Source organism: Canis lupus, chromosome 27 (assembly GCF_011100685.1).
Source record: "Canis lupus familiaris isolate Mischka breed German Shepherd chromosome 27, alternate assembly UU_Cfam_GSD_1.0, whole genome shotgun sequence".
Lineage (NCBI taxonomy): Eukaryota > Metazoa > Chordata > Mammalia > Carnivora > Canidae > Canis > Canis lupus.
This window is the reverse complement of record NC_049248.1, coordinates 15,196,292-15,220,458: the sequence shown is the minus strand read 5'-3', so window position 1 is coordinate 15,220,458 and position 24,167 is coordinate 15,196,292. Positions and strand designations below refer to the sequence as shown.

Sequence of the window (24,167 nt, the reverse complement as noted above, 5' to 3'; positions counted from 1 at the left end):
CTTAAACAGAAGATAATATATCATTGTGCATACTACTTGGATTGTAATATGGTGTAATATAATGCACAGTCCTGTGGTTCTGTATCAAATATTTTTAGGATGCCTTACGAATTTTTCTTCCCATTGTATGTCTCATTTCTCTTGTTATAGAGAAATTGGTAGTATAATCTACCAATTTCTTTCTGCTGACATTCCTTTCTGTTACCTCTAGCAAACCTAGATTTAATGCAATTAAATAATTTATAATAAATTAAATAAATTTAAATTCAGATTGAATGCATCTGACCAGTGCTTCTAACCTGCTGTGGATTGATTTGATTACTAAATTCATTTGAACTTTTTCTAAAATAAGATTTTGAAAGATTTAAACTGAGCTTGAGGGCATCTTCTGAGTGAAATGGAGAAGTTTAGCACATAGACTATGTGGCATCTATTTAACTAGCCATGTAACTTTTTAATTTACTCTGTGACATTGCTGATGTTGTCATTTATGTATGGCCTCTAGGCAAGTGAGATTATATTATATGAGGATCTGAACAGAAGAATGAAGTGCTGATATAGAGTTGGGATTTGAATTTGAACTCCTGTACTCCAAAGACCCTTTTCATTGCTGTTAGAGTCACATGACAAAGAAGACCATACTGAAATTATTAGTTCTTAAGCATTATATGGTATTAGTGATCATTTTTAAAAATTTAATTAGTTTCTTTAGAGATCATTTTTTTAAAGTACAACTTCTTTGTCTTGTTATTTAACTTTAAAAAAATTTTCACCATATGGATTATTTAATGCTCTAATGGATAGATGCCTATTTACAATGTATATATTATAATATTGTCAGTTACATAGATATGCTATTTAATAACACGCACTCATAGCAGTGGTCTGTATTTTAAATACGTAGATTACTATGTGTTTTTAGACTTTGAGCTGAATATACACGTCCAACTACAAGTAGGAAAAAATTGAAAATGCCTATTTCATATATAGTTTGTGATATGCGAGGTAAATGTAAAAAAAATCAAAATAAAGTAACTCTGAGGCATTGGTATGTTCAAATCTTAATATAAGTCTTAGAATTTTAGTTTGTTTAAAAGTTAAATGCTTCTCATAGTTACTGCAAAGATTAAATCAGCTGGCATGTTAGTGTGCCCATCATAATATTTGACCTTTGATGATTTTTTTCTCTTTATCTTTTCCATTCATATAATTTTTAAGCTACATAAAAAGAGAACAAAAAATTTAAGTAAAAGTGAACAAATATATGTATTAAGCAAAAGCAACTACTGCTTTCATGCTGTGCTTCAAAATGAAATTTAATTTTCATTCACAGGTATCTTTAACACAGCTGTCATTGGACTGAAGTAGAAGCCTAAGAATTAGAGCATATTTCCATTTTTGAGGTGAGTCCATTTGTAGAAAAATTAATATACTTAAAGCCATCTGCTCTTCCTTAGGCAGTTTTAACATTTGTACGTGTTCTGAGAGATACTACAGTTATCTGTGAAATGCAGCTATCCCAGGCTGAATCTGGAGCTCCCTCCACCTTCATGCCCATTATTGGTTACCTGACTTCTTTGTGTCAGGTGACCTTTTTTTAAAATAAGAACAATGGGGCTGTTGACTCTGCTTACCTTCCAGATTACATGTTGTGAGAATAAATTGAGATCATGGATGGGTATGTAAGTGTCTTATGAAAATGTAAGGTGTAGGTATTAATACTGTGAACTGTCAGTGAGTTAAATGGCAATTAACAGTTATGTGCAGAGAATCTGTCTAAGTATGAGATTTTTGGATGTAACTGTAGCCTAACCAGCGGAACAGTAGGAAGACAGTGCCATCTTACATAGTGTTTCTGAGAGAACCAGCAAGCACAAAAGAAGAGGGGAAAGTGGAAGAAATGGCAGAGGAAAGAAAGCAAAACCAATAAGATGGCTCTCAAAGTATTGGCATTTTTAGAACTAAAAATTTCTTATGAGGAAACTTTAATTTGTATTTGGAGGAATTATTAATCTGTGGATTACTAAACATGTTGGAAACCTGTTACACATTTCCAGTGCTTTTATATTCAGTATTTTACTTTCTTGCTGTGGGAAAAAAAAAAAATCTAGTTCTGATTTTTTTCTCTTCCCTGGAGTTTTAGCCATTCTTCTGGATGCCTTGCTGTATGAGGCTTGAGTAAAACTGAATGGGCGTTTGTTCTAACTCCATCAGTTTTTCTTTGTTTCGTTTGTCTTTTAACTTCCTTTATTTCTCTCTCTCTTTCTCTCTCTTTTTTTTTTTTCTTCAACTCACCTGGCACATGTCATGACTTACTTCTTTTTGGGCTTAGGTTTTTGCACATAACCTTTTATTCTGAGTTTCCCAAATTGTACCCTGAGGCTTTTTAAAGGTGCCTGGATGCTATTTAGCAAATGTGATTATTATACTTCTTTCTAGTAACTATGTTGGGAGTATTACATCTTGGGAGAGAAAGATAGTAGTAAATCGGTAAAATGATAGTAAAATTACTATCTTTCTACACTCTGTCTTCAGGTATTATGGATTCTAGTGTGGCGGTCATTGCTCTGTAGCTAGATGATTTGGTCCTCTTTTGTCAAATGTTGCTGCTGCTATATCTGTGTCTTAGTCTAGAAGAAAATGTGATTTTTTTTTCACACAATGTACTTATTTCTTTGTGGAGTGACTGAGGGGGTGGTGTTCAAGGTCCTTTACAGCTATCAGGGACCTGTTTTTTAATCTCCACTGCCAGCTCAACAGTTTTAATTCTGCTGCCACTTTCACCTAGAATTTATTGCTTGGCTGAGTCATCTAGCAACTATCCTTGTGTTCTCTAAATACAATCACAAGGCATATTCTTTTGTAATTTTAAGAAATGTTTCTTACCTAGTAAACAAGTGGCTTACTTAGTTCCACTTATAAGTCATTTTTTTGGTTTCCCAAAAAAGGTAATTGACCAGTCTAAAGAAACAATTAATTGTAGAGTGCTTTTATCAGTTGCTTTTTTTACTTAGACAATGATTGTAGGCTATAGGAAAAAGCCTGATCACCGTCTTTGCCATCAAACATTTATAAAATTTTGGGCATGTATCCTCATGAGCCTTAAACTTCATGATTGTAAAATGGGTATAACTATTACTGACATCACAGAATTGTTAGGATTAAAGGAGATAGCATACAGAAAATGTCCAGTATGGGGTCACCTGGGTGGCTCAGTCCGTTAAGCCTCCAACTCTTGATTTTGGCTCTGGTCTTGATCTCAGGGTTGTGAGTTTGAGCCCTGCATCTGGCTATATACTCATCAGGGAGACTGCTTGAAATTCATTCTCTCTCTCTCCCTCCCTCTGGTCCCACATGCTCTCTCTCTCTCAAATAAATAAATAAATCTTAAAAAAAGAAAGAAAGTGCTCAGGATGGATGATATGGAGCATAAATATGTGCTTAAATAATTATTGTCATTGCTGATTTATCCTCCTCCCGCAATTTGTTATGATCATTGTCATGATCATGAGATCAAGCCCAAAGGGAGTTATGTATAGGTAAGCCTGTAACAAAATACCATGTTGATAAATCAGGTCTCTTGTTGAAATTGTGTGTAGTTGTGGATTCTTTGATACACTGGCCATCTTTGTTAACACAAGAAAGTCTAAACATAGAGATAGGTCAACATGTCTGACTGAAGTTACTACAGACTTATGGAGATGGATTAATTGGTCACTATTGAGGTGTTTCTGAGAATAGGGTTAGAATTTTATGAAATGCACAGTTTAACTTTGGATTTAATTACTCTCAGAAGTAGGCAGTTATTTAAACTGTTTATCTTTGCAAAAACAACACACAAAAAAGTATTAAGCACTTAAAACATTTACCTTTTCAGTGTATGTTTCTGTTTTATGGATATGATGAAAACATTCTGCTACAAAATCAGATTTTAAAGAACAGAAATATATAGTGATTAATCATTCAGCTTCCTTTTGCCTACACACTGGCACACTTTATTTTCTTTCTTTCATTTTAGAGTGTGAGCATACAAGCTGTAGGGGTTAGATAACAGCACATCAAGTGGCTTCTTGCTGTCCGTTTGGGTATGATTGAAATCACTGATGCTTAGATAAAATGCAATGAAATCTTTTTATGCAAGAATACTAGAAAAAAGATGTTTCTATTTGGAAAATACTCTAGCTCTTTGAATCTTTAGGGTGAAATTTGCATGAGGTGAAGAAACCCTAGTGAGTGAAACATTTAAAATGGTGAAAAGCTTATTTTAAAGTTTTATATTTGTAACTTAACCCTTAAAAAATATTTTGAAAAGAGAATAAATATTTCCAAGAGGACAAAGATTCTGTTTAGGGGATTTGATTAAATCAGTGAAAAACTTGGATAACAGTTGCCCAGAACATTTTTGATTATTCTATCCAAAAAGGATTTATTTCCAGATGATATAAAGACCTGCCTTTAAGATACTATAAGATATATTGTTGACTGAACTTTCTACCTGAGGTGCATTTCTGAAATGAATAAATGGAATATTGAAATGTTGTATGGAAGCTTGTCATTTGTGAATCTGTTTTTTAAAACAATACTTAACATCTAATAGATCTTTTGTGCTATTAAAGATTTTCTTAAAAAAATATTTTTTTATTTACATGTAGATAAGGGAGGTCATGCGGTCTGTCTCTATTGTTTTCATTATATGGGTAGTATAATTATTTTCTGAGGAAGGGTGAAGGAAAAGAGGAGCGTGCTATATTATAACTTAAGGATGTGGTTACTATGGGGAATATGTTGTGGAATCAAAAAGAGATAAAGTGTTGATGACCAACAGTCAGAGACTGTTAGAGATCACTAGTTGTCAAGTTTGTAATTCTCCTTAGTAACCCAGGAAGCAAATGTAAAGGTTGAGTAGCAGTAGGAGGCCACAATAAAGTCCCTGCCCTCAAAAACTTCATGGTTTCATTTACAAAACAGAATGTTCTAACTTAAAGCCCTTGAATTCTAAGCTTCCTGTAGACATGAACAGCCTCGTTCATTTATCTTATTGAGTCTGTATTTTTCAGATCATTTCTAAGTCCCTAGCTCAGTGTTTGGAGTATGTATCGGTTAAACTGGCATATGGAATCAAGTGCTATAGGGAAAGGTTGTGCTTTTATTCTTAACAGTGGCTAACATCATACCAAGTATCTCAACTATGGAGGAATGCGATGGTCTTCTCTTCAAAAACCTTTTAGGCATGAGGAGACTATAAAGTGAAATATTGAAGTTATGGGAAAACCAAACCTCCAGTCACCAACGTGGAATTCTGTATCCCTAAAATCATCCTTCAAAAATGAAGGAGACATAAAGACTTTCTGAGCTAAAACCAGGACAATACTGCATTGGGAATTTGTCATCAGTATACTTGCCTTGAAAGAAATGTTAAAAGAAAGAGGATTTGTAAATATTCCCATCCATGGCTTGTCTTTTTATTTTTTTAATTGTGTTTTTTAGCATATTTTTATTGGTTTAAATATTTTACTCCCAAAGCTTGATATCAAAATACATTGTGCTCTGTTTCTGGAATTAGTATCTTTGAAATGACTATTTTTAGTAGACCTTATTTAGAATCTTAGATATGGCATGATTAGGCAGAGGGAAAAATCAGGTCATATTGTACGACCAATGACACAGATTGTTGATACACACACCTTGAGTTTTGGAGCGAAAGTGGCATGTAAAAGTTGTCCTGCTTTGGAGTGAAATGGCCAGGTATCTCTACCTGCACCTTGATCACTCTTTGGTGGTAGGCCTCCCTGGAAAGGGCATCACCTTTGGGATGGTAGCTTGCTGAGGCAGTCCCTCCAAAGGCTGACTGCTCAAGGTTGTCTGCTGACTGTACTCCCAGCAGCTAGGGAAATAAATAATTCCTTGAAGGGCTATCTCCAGGCTCACCTCAAATCTATAAGCCTGGGACCCACTTTATGTGCACTAAGAAGCCCTATAAATATGAGGCAGAAGATTCTAACAAATCTGAGTATGTGGACAAACCAGAGTTTCCTTAGAAGAGCCACCTGCAAAGCAAAGAGCTCAAAAGCAAAGTTTAGGGGAACAATTAAAGGAACTACGTACAAAAAAATCCCACAAAAGTATGAAGTCTTAGATCTGTAAGGTTCTTTTGTATTCAAGTCACAAAGCATAAATATCAGACTTGTATTTTCATGCAAAAGGTATATACTCTCCTCAAGTAGATATGGTGCTGTTAGGAGAATGCCTGACCTTTCAAATTCAGTTAATGACTCAGCACCTGGGAGAATGTTCCTGATTATTTTTGTGTTTTTGTAACATCCTCTGTGGTTCTTTGCCTGAGGAACAGATTACCTTTCCATGCATTAGCAGTCAGTATTATTAAAAGGGCCACTGCTGTAGTTTCTTTAAGCTTCATCTCTTGGACTGTTATTAATTTGGCAGTTTACTGTATAAATGATAAATGTATATACACACTCTGGTTTGAAAATGGAATCTATGGATTGACTTCTCTGTCACTTTTAAGAAGTATTACCATAGGGATGAATAGTCTGCTTAGTTTTATGGTTGGCATGATTCTTCCAGGTTAGGTCACCTGTGTTTTTCTTACTACCAGTTGCCCACACTTTAGGCAACAGTTAAATTTCCATCACAAAAAAGCAAGTAGTTAGAATGCAAAACTAGTGATTTAGTAGAATTAGCTACATCAGTGCTTTTAATCTGTGGATTATTTCCTTTCATGCTAACAAGCAGGAGTTTACTGATTTCACAGGGTTTTGTTTTGTTTTGTTAAGATTTTACCTATTTATTTATGAGAGACACAGAGAGAGGCAGGGACACAGGCAGAGGGAAAAGCAGGCTCCCCACAGGGAGCTGGATGAGGCACTTGATCCCAGGACCCCAGGATCATGACCTGAGCCAAAGGCAGATGCTCAACCACTGAGCCACCCAGGCGCCCCACTCATTTCACAGTTTTAAGCTTTTCCAATGTAATCAGATTTGGTGGGGAGTTAGTGTCCTGTACTGCAGTTGTAAACTTTTCATCATTTGTTGAAGCAGTATAGAGGAGAGAGAAGAAAACCTATAGAAACACCATGATAAGGAAACTGTGCTTATCTGTTCTTAGTTTTACTGAGTCAACATTTCATATACTTTGTGTAATTTACATAAGCCGCGACAGTGGATCAGCTGTTGTAAAGTTAAACCCGTAGGTTTCTACAAACATTGAAAGAAATGTTAAGGTGTTTCAGTTATGTTTAAAATATAATACAGAAATGAGGAGGGATGAATACAAGCAGAATGATGAAGTGGGGGTAGTGATTTGTTTATTTGTAGATAGATATATGTGTACACATGCATGCACACACATACACACACACACACACACACACACACTAACACACACAGTGTTTTGCTAGTTGGCCAAATTGGGTATAATGAGAATTTCCTACTTGGGATCACTGTTCCTATAGCAAACCCAGCTCTGTACAGCCCTAGGTGTTTAGGAGTTAAATCCGCCAAGAAAACAGAACCCCAGATGCCACAGACCTTGTGAGATTTAAACAGTAAAACTGTAGTTACTTGTGTATAATTCAAATTTGACTATATAAATTAATAAGATTTCCTGAGTGGAATGGTGACTTAAGAGAGCTAGTAAATTTCAAATTCTGAAAAAAATATCACTTACTGAATTGCAGTATCTGAATTTCTTATCTATTTAATAATTTAAATCTGAGGAGTCATATATGCAACAAACTTTAAAATAGTTTCGCGTATGATAAGTCCTCTCTAACCGATTAACTCTCAGGAATCAAAAATGGTTTTCCATTTACTTAGTTTGAATTGAAGAGATTTTTTTCTCTTTTATTTCTCCATCATTAATAAAATTATTTCTGCTTCTAGAACAGCTATATGATTTCATAACAGGCACTTAGTAAATCTTTATTTATTCATTCTTTTAGGAGGCAAAGAGAGGCAGGAAAATTAATCACCAACTTATAGTAAATAAATTGAAAGATAAAGCTTTACATTGTCACTTCAAAACCTGCCTCTTATTGCCGTTTCACTGTTTAGAGGAATGCCTACTGTATCACTTTGTCCAGCAAGAAAATATCCTGTATGTATGTGTATACATAGATATACATTTCTCTTCATTCATTGCTGTCATTCCACAAACAAATAGGCTTTTGACAAAACCTGGCACTTCCCTCTTGACTGTTTTTCATAAATCCACCTGGCACATATCACTGTAGAACTTTTGTTCTAGTTCTTTTACTGGACTTTGGCACATACTTGAATTCTACTGAGCCGGTGCTGCCTTCTCCAGGTGATTTGTTTTTAAGATGTTTTTTTCCTACTAACCACAGGGACTGAATTTTCTATCCTATAGGTGAATATGAAACTCTCAGTTCCTTTCCCAAACCCCATCACTCTATCATCCTTGACAATAATCCCTCTTGTTTCTTGCTGTTTTTCTGCTTGTATTCTTTCTCAACTTGTCTTTCATGTGAAAGAAACAATCCTTCTTGTTTTATCAGGCTATTTAATTTTTGTTGTGGAATTATCTTCAGATATTAAAATCCTTTCTAACCTTACTGGAAATGAAGTGGCATTTTACTTCCTGAAACCTTTCTGTTTATTCAGTTTTTATGACTGACTGACTTCTCATTGGCCATCATATTAAAGTCTTCTGATCTTTTGTTTATACATGAGTCTATTAGATTTATGCTGTGTTTTGTGTTTATTCATAGATCTGTGTTACTTGTATGCTTTTGGTATAGTAGATCTGTACAGGTTAACCTAAGGGCAAACTCTGTTTAGTATGTGTATCTATATCTCAAATACAACCTAAAGGGAGAATTCCACATTTTTTACAAACCAGTCAGCATACTGATGGGTTCAGGGTAGGCTGCCCCAAAATATACTACTTTGGCATATCGATGATTGTGAATTAAAGTTACTTAAGAAATAGCCCATGCATGAAGGACACTGACACTTTTTGCCCTCGGAAAGCAGGAAATAAATTCCCCATGGAAGGATACCCTCTCTGCACCTGGAGGGTAAAAAGCATCCTTATTGCCAAAAAGAAGGAATTCAAGCCTGAGAAGGCTGTATAAATAAACCTTGTTACTACTTCTTTACTGATTTCCTACCCCAAGCCCAAACCCCTTTATCTTATCAGTTCCTCACAAATGTATTGTTTCTTTGTCTAAAAGATATAAAAGCTGCCTGTTTGTGGTTATATCTTTGAAACTCTTATTTCTGTGAGCTTCCATATGTGTGGATTAATTTTATTATTTTCCTGTTAATCTGTTTTATATCAATTTAATTATTAGATCAGCCAAAGAACCTGGAAGGGGACAAAGGAGTTTTCCTTTCCCCTTAAGTACTCACATGAGACAGACTTCCAACGAATGTTTGACACTGTTCACTGACAGAACTTATGAATTTTTAAAATTCATATTTTCCCCTCATTTGTATTTTTTTTCCTCATCCATCTCTCTGTTCTTTGATGGTGAATCAGGGCTATTGTAATGAGATTTCTACTGGTTTGATGTTCAAGGTCAGTACTGAGAAGTGGTTGAGGCACTGTGTGACTGCTGTAACCCTATTGTATAATTTTTGATAAGGTAACAAAAGTACAAGAATTAAGAATAATGCATGTGAAAGTGCTATGTAAACTATGGAATGTGTGCATACAAACTCTCTGAAATGATTTTAGTCAGTGCAAAATTAGTGGTAGAGATGAAGTATGTTGTTGCCATAATTACTGACAGTTCCCATAAATGAGAATACAATTTGGTTTAGAGATCTAGTAGGTAAGTAGAAGATCTGCTGGCTTACTTTAATTTATTGGCATGGATCCCTGGGCTAGTGGTATCTTAATTGAATACGAAATACTGTTTGCTTTGAAGTAAACAAAGCAGATATTGTTCATGTTCCCTAACTGGATACCTAGGTGATCTTTTGTTTCAATGTTGAAATTTATTTCATTGTTAAATGAATCAGAATGATATAAACTGAAGATTAATTATTAATTCATTTTATGCTATTTTAATTTTGTGGGGGGAACCTTGAAGATTGATAGGTTTTAACAATAAAGCAATATCTATTACTCACAGATACTGAGTTGTCTGTAAACAAGCGCCCTTGTAAAATAGAGCAATGCCAGTAGAATTCAGGTGGGAGTTATGCATATGTATGTGCATGTATGTATCTTCTTTCTAAAAGAACCATGTAAAAATCTACTGAAAATCCTTGTGACTGTTTAGTATGTACTTACTATACCATAGCAGCAGCCAAATTTTAAAATAGAATTATAGCTGATTTGAAATAATTTCTATATTTAAAGATATAGAAAACTTTTGACAAAATTTATAACAATCAGAAAAGCTGTCTTGTTCTTTCTGCATCTTAGTCTTCCCTACTGTTGAGGTCAATTAATGGAGACTTTTTTGTAGTATTCAAAATATACCTTATACATAAAGTGCACAATTTATCCTGGGAGTCTGAAATGTGGATTAGATTTTGACATCAAGTTCTGAAAGTTCGTAGGGACTGACTGACTCATGCAATATTTTGATTTCTTATTAAGAAGCCATAGAACTTTTTTGATATGTCAATGAATACTGTAATACTCAAAGTCAATAGGAAATACAGAAAGAATGACAATGGGCATCCTTACATAAATGAAGTGATGCTTTAGTACTAGCATAGTCAGTGTATTGGTTATCTTAAAACTGAATTTTGTGTCTGCAGTAAAAATTAAAGTGCGCCTCTTTGAGATGGTAAAGGTAGCATTAGGTTAATATGTAAAATGATCTTAACTTGGGAATTGGCCAACAAGCACTACAATAAGGATGCCTCGGTGGTACAGTCCGTTAAATGTCTGACGTGGTTTTGGCACAGATCCTGATCTCAGGGTCCTGAGATTGAGCCCCTCATTGGACTCTGCGCTCATCCCAGAGTCTGCTTGAAATTATCTCTCTCCTTCCCCCTTTGCCCTTCTCCCCCTCTCATGCATTCTCTGTCTCTCAAATAAATAAATATTTTTTTAAAAAAGATTTTATTTATTTATTCATGAGAGAGAGAGAGAGAGAGAGAGGCAGAGACACAGGCAGAGGGAGAAGCAGGCTCCATGCAGGGAGCCTGACGTGGGACTCAGTCCCGGGTCTCCAGGATCAGGCCCTGGGCCAAAGGCAGGTGCTAAACCGCTGAGCATCCAGGGATCCCCTCATATAAATAAATCTTTAAAAAGATATTCAATTAAAATAATCTAGGCAGGTATATAGAAAGTATTACTACATGTATCAGATTTATAAAAAGAAACACAAATGTAGTTGTTAATTTAGGGAATAATGTCTCATATTATTGATAATACCAAACGACCTAACCTATGACTTTTTTCTTTTAAAGATATAGAATAGATCTACGTTATGGTTTCTAAGTTAGAACTTGACACTGACAACATAAATGCAAGGTGTATGTTTATTTTGGTCTAGAGGAAAAATATGCCATATACATATGCAATAAAAAATCCATTCTGACAACTAACAGAATGAATCCTGTTGATCTAAAAAGAAAAAGGTAAAAAATGAGCAAGAAAAAATTGAAGTTATGGGCAAAAGGGTTTTAATGAGAGATCACTGCTAAACTAAGAATTGCATGTGGGCAGCCCAGGTGGCTCGGCGGTTTGGCACCACCTTCAGCCCAGGGTGTGATCCTGGAGATCCGGAATCGAGTCTCAGGTCCGGCTCCCTGCATGGAGCCTGCTTCTCCCTCGGCCTGTGTCTGTGTCTCTGTCTCTGTCTCTCTGTCTCTCTCTCTTTCTCTGTGTGTGTCTCTCATGAATAAATAAATTAAATCTTAAAAAAAAAAAGAATTGTGTAAAAAAAATGTTCCCTATCAAATCGGGATAAATTTTTACATGTGATATACATCATGCAGTTTTGGTGAGAGCATAGTGTCTGTGGAGTGTAGGGGCAGAAAACGTTTGCTTCAACCTTCTTAGCATCTCTGGCTGGTCTGCAAATTAAAATGATAAAGATTAATAGGAGAAAAGTCAGATTTATTTAATAAAAGTTTTTAATGAAGTAGAAGCCTTCATTAAGAAATGAAGGAGACCTTATTTTTATCTAGGTTTGATGAAGAGTGTCCAGTTATGGAGGAATATGCTAGAACAAAGAGTATGGGATAAGTATAATAAACGGGGAAACTTCACAAGGCCTATTTGTTCCAATTCCTCTCAGTGTCCCTTTGTCTTCAGAGATAAGGACACTCCTTTCTTCCTAGTGAAGGGAGGGTATCTCTCACATGAGGATTTTGTGACCTGTTTTAGGAGAGAAGGGCTGGGAAGGTCAGAATGACCTACTTCAGCCATTTTCTCAAACCCCTTTACCTTAAGATATTCAAAATGCCAAACTGCCATATTTAAGGGGGTGGGTGGGAGTATTTCTTAAACCATGTCATTTCTTCCCCTGTCTGAAACTTCCTGAAGAACTTTCATGGTCTAGAAGATGGTTTAGTGGATTTTCCCATAACCCATTGAATCAATTTCTCAGTCTCGGATATTACTATGGAGACAAAAGAAAAAAAAAGGTTAATGTTTAATAGTTAGAACAAACCATAAACATGGTTTTTGAGTCCAGAGTGCAATCATCGGGAATGTTTATAGATATTTGACTCAAAGCATCTTTAGATAGGGTGAGAGCAGATGGTTGTAATCTGGCAGGTTTTCCTCGTTTATAGTTTGAATGTCTCTGGTGATCTCATCAGGTGCTCTGGTGAACTTTCTGAGTGGCCCACAAAGCAAAAGGCAGGGGATCCCTGGGTGGCGCAGCGGTTTGGCGCCTGCCTTTGGCCCAGAGCGCGATCCTGGAGACCCGGGATCGAATCCCACGTCGGGCTTCTGATGCATGGAGCCTGCTTCTCTCTCTGCCTGTGTCTCTGCCCCTCTCTCTCTCTCTGTGACTATCATGAATAAATAAATAAAATCTTAAAAAAAAAAAAAAAAGCAAAAGGCAGGAAGGTTGTCCACCATGAGCTGTTGTGGTAATGTCTCCAAAGTTGATATCATGTTGTACAGCTTCAACTTGCAGGGCTTTGGGAAAGAGGCATTTTTCATTTTTAGTCATTCCAAGTCAGAAGGGTAGGAGAAAAATTGGAAACATTAGTTTGGAGAATTATAGCTAGATATTGGAAGAGACTAGAAGAAATCAAGATCTGGCACTTTATAAGTAAATAACAAAACCTTAAAGACAATGAAGAGGACTAGAATTTAATGCCAATGAGCGTGTGCTATAGTTTCCCATTGAGACTTAATTTTTGTGTTTAGTCATTCCCATTTCTATCAAAGATAACCTACGTAAAACCCATTTGTTTGCAAAATAAGTCTGATTTCATTAACTTGGGCTGATTATTTATATCAGTGAAGCAAAAAGAATGGCCATATGTGCTTTTTAAAAGCCATCTTTGCTGGAATTTCTAATGAGGAATCTCAGATTGGACTTTTAAAAGCCTTTTGAGCCGAGAAGACCAAACCAGTGACTCATTGTTAGATTTGTGCCTGCAACACTTACAGATGTGTGAGTTCCTCTCTTCTTGAGGTCCTCCAAATACCCTGAGGTTCCTAGATACTGCTAGGAAGTGACCTTCCTTACTTATCTATTAGGCAGAAATCCTATAAGCAAGCTACTAGGCAGTTTTTAGGAGGGGAGCTTTATAAGCATTGGCTCCCTAAAGTCAGCCTTAGTTCTTTAAAGCAGTCCACTCATAATGGATTCTGTGCGTATCACTCTCAAATATGGCATTCCAGTTAAAGTCTTTCTAGTATAACCAATGTTTCCAACAGTGTCTTTTTACAAGGACAGACTCTTTATTAAACTTATGCAAATAACTATATTGCCTTGAAAATAAGAATACTCACTATGAGTTCTCAAATTCCGGAGGGATGAGGTAGGGAGAAAAGGTCGATGCTTCAATTCTGTTTACAAAAATATAATTTACCAAATTGCTGTGTGTTATAGGCAGCTCATGAGAAAAGAGGAAAAGGTTTCCTTAACTCTGAAAAATACAACATTAAAGAACAAAAGTACTGCTTCAAACAAGAGTTATAACCATCCACATCATTCAGTCCTTTATAATTGCTTGATCTTTGGTTACAGGTTTACAGGTTCATCACCTTCTTCATTAGTTCAGGAAATTCTTACCCATCCCAGTGACATAGACTCAGAGTTTTTCAAGTGATGCCATCATGGAGCATTCTCCTAGTAGATGATTGTAAACACTTTCAGGAAAGAATTGGAGAACAGTAACTCTGTGAATGACAAAAGACTTATCATGGTTAAAATTCTGATGAGAGTCCATTTGATAGGAAAATTTAGTTATTTCTGTGGTATACCACAATTTAAGATAATAACTGGACGGAGTGTATTGACAAGTTTCTGTGAACTTTGTACAACTTCTGGAATATCTTTATTAATAAAATGTATCCATAAACATATAACTGGTGTTTGTTTATTGCACTTCTTATTTGACAGTCTTTCCTATGTAATTAACCATACCAAATAAACTTAATTATATTAACTTCTCTCTTTTATAAGATGAGAGACAAATCCTTTGAGATTTTCAGAGGGCCTTCTGGGAAACAACCATCAATTTAATGTTGAAAAGCCTTCCGGGATTTTGTCAAAAATACCAAAAGGTTTGGATAGTTGACTAAATAGGATCACAGGTGACTATGAAATAATACTTAATTATCTATTTATTCAAAGTAAAAAAAAAAAGATTTCATTTATTTATTTTTTATTTTTAAATCTTTATTTATTTATGATAGACATATATAGAGAGAGGCAGAGACACAGGAGGAGGGAGAAGCAGGCTCTATTCCGGGAGCCCGGCGCGGGACTCAATCCCGGGACTCCAGGATCGCGTCCTGGGCCAAAGGCAGGCGCTAAACCGCTGAGCCACCCAGGGATCCCCTATAAAAAGATTTTAAAGGCAAATAGAAAAGGTTACCTAGTTGTGAACAAAATTCTTTTAAAATGGAGAAAACTCAGTTTTCTTAAGTGATCAGTGACCTGACAAAGACAACATGCAGCAGAGGAAATTATTCTAAGGTAACATATGAGGTAGATTACTTTCAAGGTAAAAGAAAACTCAGAGAAATAGTGACGTTTTTTAAGCTGTTTATTAACCACTTTTTTACATTATGCTATACTCTTGACGTGCATCATTTTCTTCAATCTCTCTGAAGAAGATACTATTATTTTCATTTTGTAGACAAGCAAACAGACTTGGAGTAACTTGGCCCAAGTCACACAGCTGTAAATAAGAGCACTGGTATGTGTGCCTGTTCTGCATAAGAACCTGAGTTGATTGTAATATATTCTATTGCCTACATTAATGATTTGCTTAAGGTCATGTGACTAAATTGTAGAGCTGGGGGGAAAATATTAAGCTTTTAGGTTTCAAATCCATGGCTCTTTTGACCATCACATTCCACTTCTTGACTTAAGTTTATTATTTAATCTGTTTTCCATAGCCTCATGTCCCGAATACAAAGGAATTAGATACTAGTGTTAGAATTGTCATTGAGAGGTCTTGAAACTACAAACTAAATAAAGATTAAGAATTGGTTTGGAAGACCAATATTTTATTCACTGAAAATAATCTTGAAAGTAATCTTTAATATTTTGCCCAACCAGGGCCAACTTTCATTATATTAACACTTCAGCCAAAGGCCATATAGTTATATATTTTTCTGCCTGTGCAAACTCTAGTCCAGTGATATTCAAATAAGTTAGATCACTTTTAAAATGGATATAGCCTCTGGCAATTTAATATCAGTGTATCACTGTGACATTCAGCTTCAGATCATGTTGAAGCTTTGCTGTAATGGCTTCTCTTTATATGACTATAGTTCTATGCACAGCTTGTCTGATTTAAGTGCCCTCTGCTGCCCCTATTTATTGGTAACATATGAGCTTCAAGGATCATTTGATGTGTAAATTTAATTGCAGGTTTTATTTCTGAAGGATGACATAAGCTATGTCATTCTAACAGCTATTTATACAGCTTTTTCTAAACTGCTGCTCTGAAAACATGCATTTCAGTCTGTCTATTGTAATACTTCTCGATTTAATTTTTCAAGGCAGCTTGCTCGGTTAGCTTGTTCAAGTGTATATATGACGATTCTTTGCAGTACTTCAGTACTATATGCTTTGAAATTAAACTTGGGTATTTCTCCCAGTTTTTTTGATAAGATAGTATCTTTTGAGTATTTGCAATTCATTTTCTGTATTTGCTGATTTGCACACACACACCCCTTTCTTCCCAGTGCCATACCACATGATTATAGTTTTTAGGAGACGTTAAGTCTCATCATCTAGCTAATGTGATAATTTCTTGACTGTATTATAGAGTTATGGTAAAAATACTCTAGAAAGGATTAGTAGTCCTGTATGAAATGCCTCTTTCTTTCCAAATGGTACTTAAGAATCCAGAAGCACCCCATGATTTTAACAAACCAACGTAGTCCTATCCTTTTTTTTTTTTTTTTTTTCCAGAGTTTAACTTTTTGTGGAAAGCACAGGTTTGGGGGATGATGTGTTTTAAAAAATGGTGTTTTACAAGGAACATCCTGTCAGTTCTTTTGATATGCATTCACCGAGCCAATTATGTGGAATGCTAGCACCTTCTGAATCAGATGAAATAAGGAGGCTTGGAATGAAATCTTAATAATAATGATAGGAAATACTGGTATTATATGCCAAAAGCTTCCATTTTTCTTGCCTCCCAGAAATTCTTTACACATACTGTGTTTCAGCAGAATCTATTTAAATTGGAATTTTTCAGCATAAACTGAAGATTCATGAAAAGTGTTGTTTCATAATTTGTGAGATGAATTGACAGATGTCCTCGTAAGCAACTAATAACTTTTCCTCATTTATTGTTAGATTTCCTGACTATTTGGTAATTTCATTTTTCTGAAAATTTACCATTTTAAAATGTAAAACTGCCATTTACTATGTTTTAGCCAAAATCTAATTGAGTAGATTTTCTGTTTTTAACTTTGAACTATGTAAATGTTCTAGAATAGATCTGAATGAGAGCTTACAAATTCATCTCATTGATCTCATTTTACAGGTAAGGAAATGGAGGCTGAGAGAGGTTAAGTTACTTGCCCAACGTTACAGAGCTATTAAGTGGCAGACTTGATGCATAAACACACGCCTTCAGTTTCTTAGTACTGAGGTCTTTACACTTTACTACTTGTCTTTGGTTACAGGACATGAATAGGAATGAGAAATCACTTTTTTGTTTTCACCATTAATTTTTTTTCTTTTTGATTTTAATTGCCAAATAAGAGTGTGACTGGAACTGTATGGTGATTCCTAGGTTGGAAATAACATTTAAAATCCATAACCAAATGAATTTGTGCAGTGTTCCATGAGAGTATCTAAACTTTGCCAGTTTAAGGTGAAACTACCATTTTGTTCCCTTATATACCCTGTTACATAATTTTGCAGTTCATTTTTCTCAAATCAGTGTTTCCCTAACTTATAAGAGACTCAAGCCATCTGTAGACTTGAAAATTTAATTATGATACCACTCATTTACATAACTTATGTAAAGAATGAATATTGTTGGTACTGCTGTTTATTAATTCTAAGAAGTATCAGTTATATTTTTTTCCCACCTTAACTCTGGATTCTGTGTCCAAATAGTAGCTCCAAAATGATAGTGACTCATTCATTGTTTCTTCATATGACAAGTTGATTCTTTGTCTCCTTCACATGCCATGCATATTTGCTCTTTTGTATGCCTGTATTAATAATTTTACATGATTCTCCCCAAATATGAATTATATTGCACTGCTGCTTCATCTCTAGGTAAGTTGTTAAAGCATTTAGTTGATCGTTCTGCCCTTTGAATTTAGCTAGCCTGACTTGTATGTAATTGAGGTTTGGCAATATGCAATTTAGAGTCTAGAAACTTCTGTCTTTTCTCATATTAGTGACACTTAGTCTCTTCCATTAAAAAAGGGTTTTAAAGTCAGAAGGAGCAGAAAGATTGGTTTACAGCGGACAAAGCAGATTGCGATTCTTGGGAGAGGAAGTAATGAAAGACAGATGAGGAACTGCGATTGAACTGTACAGGAACTGAGACTGAAGTTCTACTGTGTTTCCAAGGTGGAAGGATCGTGGCAGCCGGATCCATTCTGCTTGCTTGCCCTACTAACGTCATGTTAATGACTTCCCGTCATTGTGGGTCCAGTGGCCTTACTTGATATGTTTTGTTACAGCTTACCTTCCCTGCCTCCATATTTGTGGTTACAAAGTATGGAATGTATGGCAAGGTTACCAGTAGCGAGAGGCGCATGTGCAATTTCCAGCTTCCTTCAGTAGTTACAGGAAAACCTGCGGCAACCAAATCTGGGTTCCAGATATATTTCTTGGGGCTGCTTCTGGTAAACTGGCCTGTCGCAGAAGGGTGAGGCAATCGACAAATACCCGTGAGCCTTGCTTGGATTGGTCCCGTGTCACTGGCATCCTGAGTGTGCATATGAATGAACATGATGTTAGTCCGTGCATTTTTATTAGTGTTCTTAATAATGATTAGTTATATATCAGCCTGAACCAGATTAACCTTTTATAAAGCTATCATTAACATCTTCACTGATGGTTCAGAACAAAAAGGTATATCAAAATCCTGTTACTTGGAACATGGGACAAATATAAACAAGGCTCATGGGTATTTGTTGATTCTCTCAACCTTCCAAGATAGGGCATTTACCAGAAGTAGCCATAAGACATATTATATATTTGGAACGTGATAGATTTGGTTGCTGCACGTGTTTCCATGACTATTGAAGGAAGCTGGAAATTGCACATGCACATCTCTTTACTGGTAACTTTGCTCTCCGGCTAGGAATTAAATGTACCAGGTAACTTATTATTAGGAAAATGACTGTCTTAGAAGTATAAATGGCCTAAAGTCTAAGCAGCAACATTTTTGGCATTTAGCAGACCCATGGACCTAAGCGATGATATCTTCAAAAAGATGGGTTGGAATTGGGATCCTCCATAAGATCCCTTTTGGCTTTCAAGTTTGGTGAGACAATTGAAATGTTGTATTGGAATTTTGTGATTATACTGTTTATTTTGAAAAAGGCTTTCCCTTGTGCTACCCATCTCCTTGCCAAAGAGATATTAACACTTTCTGGTGTTCTGCTCATTTGCTCATTGGTTTCAAAGCTTTATTACTTTTCCTCACTCCTTTGATAGTGCTGCCTCATATCCTGTCCTTTTTGTTTATGATGCTCTTCTTTTGCAGTGTGGGTTCCCCAGGATATAGATCTGAGATGGAAATTAGTGTGCCATAAGTTTCTTAGAAAGTGCTCTTTGGATCTACCCCTGTGGAAGGGAAGGGAATGGAGAAACCAGTATTAAGCAGAAGGGGAGTTAGGCTATTGTACATGGGTCTGTAATGGAGATCTGACTAGCGGGGAGTTCTGAGGCTCTTCATCATGGTCTCCAGTTGGGGAGAGAGGGTCAAGTCTTTATATTCCCCATGTCATCCAGTCTTTGGATGTGGGCTACCCTGGGAAGGGAGCAAGACCTTGTGGGAGGAGAATCTTCAGCCAAGGCAGTTCTCAAGAGAGCTGATAGCTGAGGGCTGTCTGCTGGCAGCAGTACAACAGGGAATAAATCATTCAGTCCTGAAAGGGGATCTGGGTGGCACATCACAGTTTCCACTCCATCTTTTTTGCAAGGATGCTCGGGATGGTTCACAATGGCCTGGGGGATGGTCAGAATTTCCAGCAATGAAGAATTGCAAGGACAGAGTGGTCAAAATAGTAGAGAGGGAACATTGGTATGGATAGATCCTACCATATAATTGAGTTCCTGCATTGATTATAGTTTTTCCAAGTAAGTTTTTAAAATCCTATGTATCTCTACTTACACTATTCTCTTTTTAAGTTACCGAAACTTGGTATGAAAACTCTGGGGGCTGTATGCAGAGAATATGTATATCTTTGCAATCTGTATGATTGTTGTAAAACCTTTTTTTTTTTTTTTTCACTTTCCTTTTCTTTATAGGCTTTTTTTTCTTCCTCCATCTTTTAATAATTAAACTTTGTTTTTTTATCTTCATATTACAAAATTAGTTGAGTACTAAACTTTCTGTTTGATACATTTGTTAATGCTCAATAGCAGTAAATCATTTTCTTACGTATTTTGTAATTTTTAAATTATAGGCTCATCTTCAGCAAGGATTGTTTTTTATTTTGGTTTGGTTTGGTTTTTCCAGCTTATAGAGATCCCATGTGGCCCTGTTTATGGAGGGTTTCTCTAAAGTGGTTTCGTGTTTGTTTCTTCCAGATATTCCAGGGAGATCATAACCGCAGGACCCCTCAATTTCTTAGCTTGAAGATTCTCATACAAATTCAGACTTCAGAACTGTTGTGACACAAGCATAGGGTTTTTAATTTCTGGTTGTAGCATTTCCCTTGTACTTTTATCCCAATTGTCAGAGACAAGTTCTCTTGTTCTCTTGAAGTCTTATTAAGACAGTGGTGGGTGGATTTGTTGTATTCCCCTCATCATTTTTTAATGTGGTTAGAGCCTTTTGAAAATAGCTCTGGTTTTAAGGAAGGACCTTAGCACCAACTGTATACCTTATGTTCCTGAGATTTCTCCTTCTGTCCTTACATGACCATTAGGGGACAGTTGGGTAGGTTGTATCCTGTGTTGTAGAAAAGCAGGGCCAGAAATCTAGCCTTAACTCTTTTCTTGAGAATGTACTTTCTTTTGATCTCCTTACTTGAGAGGCTATTTTCTTACCGATTTCAACTAGACTTAAGTGCAAAAGAGACTCCCGTGATCATTCCTGGAGGCCATAACTGGCAGTATTTGCTTTTGTGCATACCACTTTAGTTTAGTACCAGTGGATTTTCTTTATTGTAAGTAAAGCCGTGTATCTAGTTTGTATCTCATTTTTTCTATGCATCTGTAGTGAAGGTCTTCATTAGCTCATTTTACCATACTTGCTGTACCTGGAATTCTTACAAGTTACTTATTAACCTCTATTCCTCAGATTTCACCTCTTTCCAGTGGGAATAATGATAGTGTCCATCTGTATAGTATTAATTTGGAACGCAAACACATAGTAAGTTCTCAATTAATATTAGCCATTATTATTTACACCATTTAAGGCTTTATTTTATCACCTTAGGGGAGAGTTGGAATGTAGTAGTGGTTGTGTTTACGTACTTAACAAGAAGAGGAAGTCTTAGTTAACGCCCTAGAGAAACCAAAGGAGAAACTTTGTTCACTACAGTACAATGCTGAAACTGAAGCTTAGTGTCCCGCCCTTTCTGTTGATGTGCCGAAGGTCACTTGGCACTAAGAGGAAACTGAGAGGAATGTCCTCTCAGTATTGCCTGGAGGATTGCTTAGAGGAGTCTTGCCTGGACTGTGTGGGTAGGTAAGTTTGAGCTTGTGAATATTTATTTTGCTAAGCAGGGCTCTCAAAGGCATAATTATTATAGAGGATATTTGAGGACCTTGAAACATGCAGTAATACTTTTAGTCCCAGTTAGCCTTTTGACAATATTTTAAATTCCCATTTGGTATCCAAGTGGATTCTGAACTTGTTGAAATTGGTACCTCAGGTTACTCAGAGTCCTACCTCCTGCCGCCTGCCTCTTGGGGATTTAAAGGATTTCCTTCTCTTAGGTCATGTGTTTAAGAGAATAATTTTCCTCCTAAATTGAGGTAAAAAGAAATCTGTTGACTAATAATCATAGTTGGGGAAGCACAGACATAATATATCTAGTTTTCTTAAAATTACTTTTACATTACTCTGATATGAAAAATACTGTGATTATCGTATAAATATTAACTGTTTTAGATTGTTTATACAGTGTTAGTTGTACTATGAAAATTTGTGTATTAACCAAGTTCAGTTTTCTTCGGTTGTTATTGGCCTTGAGTCCACAGACTTAATACTGCCAAATTTCTGTGTAAACATTTTGCTTGGGACCTAAGATGTAGTGAATATGTGTATTTAAAGTTTTTCCTTTTCTTCCCCTACACCCATGTGTATTAATGGAACTTGTAAACATTTAAATAGTCAATTAATGGAAATTTTTAAGGAACAACTCTTTCAAAAAATTCAATTATGTAATTATGTTGTTTTTAATATAAAATATGAGCTTATGGAGAAATATAATTATTATATAGAGTTCTATTTTTGTAACTCTTTTAGATTTGTTACATATAATTTTATTCAGGAGGAGTCTTTTCCTTGTTCTGTTACTAGTGATTAAATGCAAGGTTAAGATTTACGCTTTAAAAACAAGAGTTTTAATATTGTATCATAATAGACTGGATGGAGAACAAAAATAAATAACTGGTTACATCTCTGTTTTGGTGCTGGGAAATGTAATGCATTCTTGATTCAGGTGCCATGGTTATGCTTGTATTGATCCTTTTTGAAGTACATTCTTGGATATGTTGATTTTCCTCTAATGTGTCTATTATTATATTAAGACTTCACCATAAGGAACATTATCAATTTACAACGAAATCCTTAACTACCCATACAAATATCATGTGTAGCTGTTTGGCCATACATAGGTGAGATTGCTTAGAAGCCTTTGTTGCAAGGCTTTGGTCAGCCTTATAGGCCAAATTCTATAAGCAAGTGTCAGTGTCATGTTTAATATAAATTTCATATATCCTCTGGGAATGGTATGTAAAATATTTTGTCCTTTGTCCTAAGCTTGCCTTTGACCTTACAGGAACATTTATCCAAGAAGGCTTTGTTTTGGGGAACTTGTTCTCACTTTAAGGAGGATATCCCTGTACCTACTGTACCTGGGTATTTTAAAGGAGGTTTCTATTTTTCTACAGAGAAACTTGGAAACAGTTTCTTCCATTTAAGTAAATTATATATAAGAAAAAATGACTTAGGAGAGGATAAGATGTTTATATTCATTTTCTATGAAATTCTGAAATAAGAGAAGTTTCCTTTTCAGTTATTTTTCAGAGAAATCATGTTTCATTAATTCATCAAAGTAGGTGTAACCTTCACTTAGAGGTACTGCCTCTGAGTTTTAAGCAGACAAAATACCTCATTATATTTTAGATATTTTAAGTAGTTTACTTGAATTATATACAAATTTTGTGCAAAAAAAATTTTGTGCAGATGATATAACTAAGTAGACTTTCATATAGTCTTTTGATCACTGACCCTGCAGGATAGTTCTAATTTAATTAAATAATTACTCTTTAAAAATTCTTTTTTATTTTAGGAGTGTATGGGTGGCTCAGTCAGTTAAGTGTCTGACTCTTGATTTCAGCTCAGATCCTGATCTCAGGGTCATGAGATCCAACCCCTCCTTGGGCTCTGTGTTGGCTGTAAAGACAGCTTAAGATACTTTCTAAAAAAAAAAAAAAAAAAAAAAAAATATTTTCTCTCCCTTTGCCCATTCTCACCCCTTTGTCTCTCTGAATCTCTCCCTATCTAAACAGCAACAACAACAACAATAATATAAAACAAAACAAAACAAAAAAAAAAAACAAAACAAATCCAAACTCTTTTTTTTTTTTTTTATTTTAGAGTTTAGGTTTGTGTATGTATTTTAAATTTTTTTTTAATTTTTTCATGAAACGCTTTTTGGATTTTTCAGCTATATGAAACTATATTTCTTATTTTAGTTAAAATTTGTAGCATTTCTTTCTTATGTATAGAATATGTTAACTAGATTCAGGAAAATGACTAGAAGATCCTTGTGGTAGTATTAAATCTTAATATATTTTCTAAAATTTTAAAACAATATGTGAAATACTGTCGCTTTGTATTTAGCTATGTAAAATCTGATCTGAAATGGAATGTGTGTTTTTTTTTTAAGATTTTATTTATTCATTCATGAGAGACACACACAGAGAGAGGCAGAAACATAGGCAGAGGGATTAGCAAGCTCTTTGCAGGAATCTGATGAGGGACCTGATTAGGGACTCGATCTCAGGACCCTAGGACCATGACCTGAGTGAGCTAAAGGCAGCCACTCAACTATTGAGCCACCCAGGCCTCCCTAGAATGTGTGCTTCTTAAGCTTGCCTTTGACCTTACAGGAACATTTATCCAAGAAGGCTTTG

General features: G+C 35.5%; 1 protein-coding gene across 7 annotated transcripts in view; it reads left to right on the top strand.

Moving 5' to 3' along the window:
- Positions 1–24,167, top strand: part of EPS8 (epidermal growth factor receptor pathway substrate 8) — a 176,484-nt gene that overhangs the window by 56,230 nt on the left and 96,087 nt on the right. For 3 of the 7 annotated variants that reach the window (XM_038576909.1, XM_038576908.1, XM_038576905.1), the window contains exon 2: positions 1,334–1,403. The exons of 2 other annotated variants lie outside the window; for them this stretch is intronic. The gene's annotated coding sequence lies outside the window, so the exon portion shown is untranslated. Of the gene's footprint in view, positions 1–1,333; positions 1,404–21,379; positions 21,490–24,167 lie in introns of those variants that run through there. 2 more of the 7 variants (XM_038576906.1, XM_038576907.1) reach the window with 2 other exon arrangements.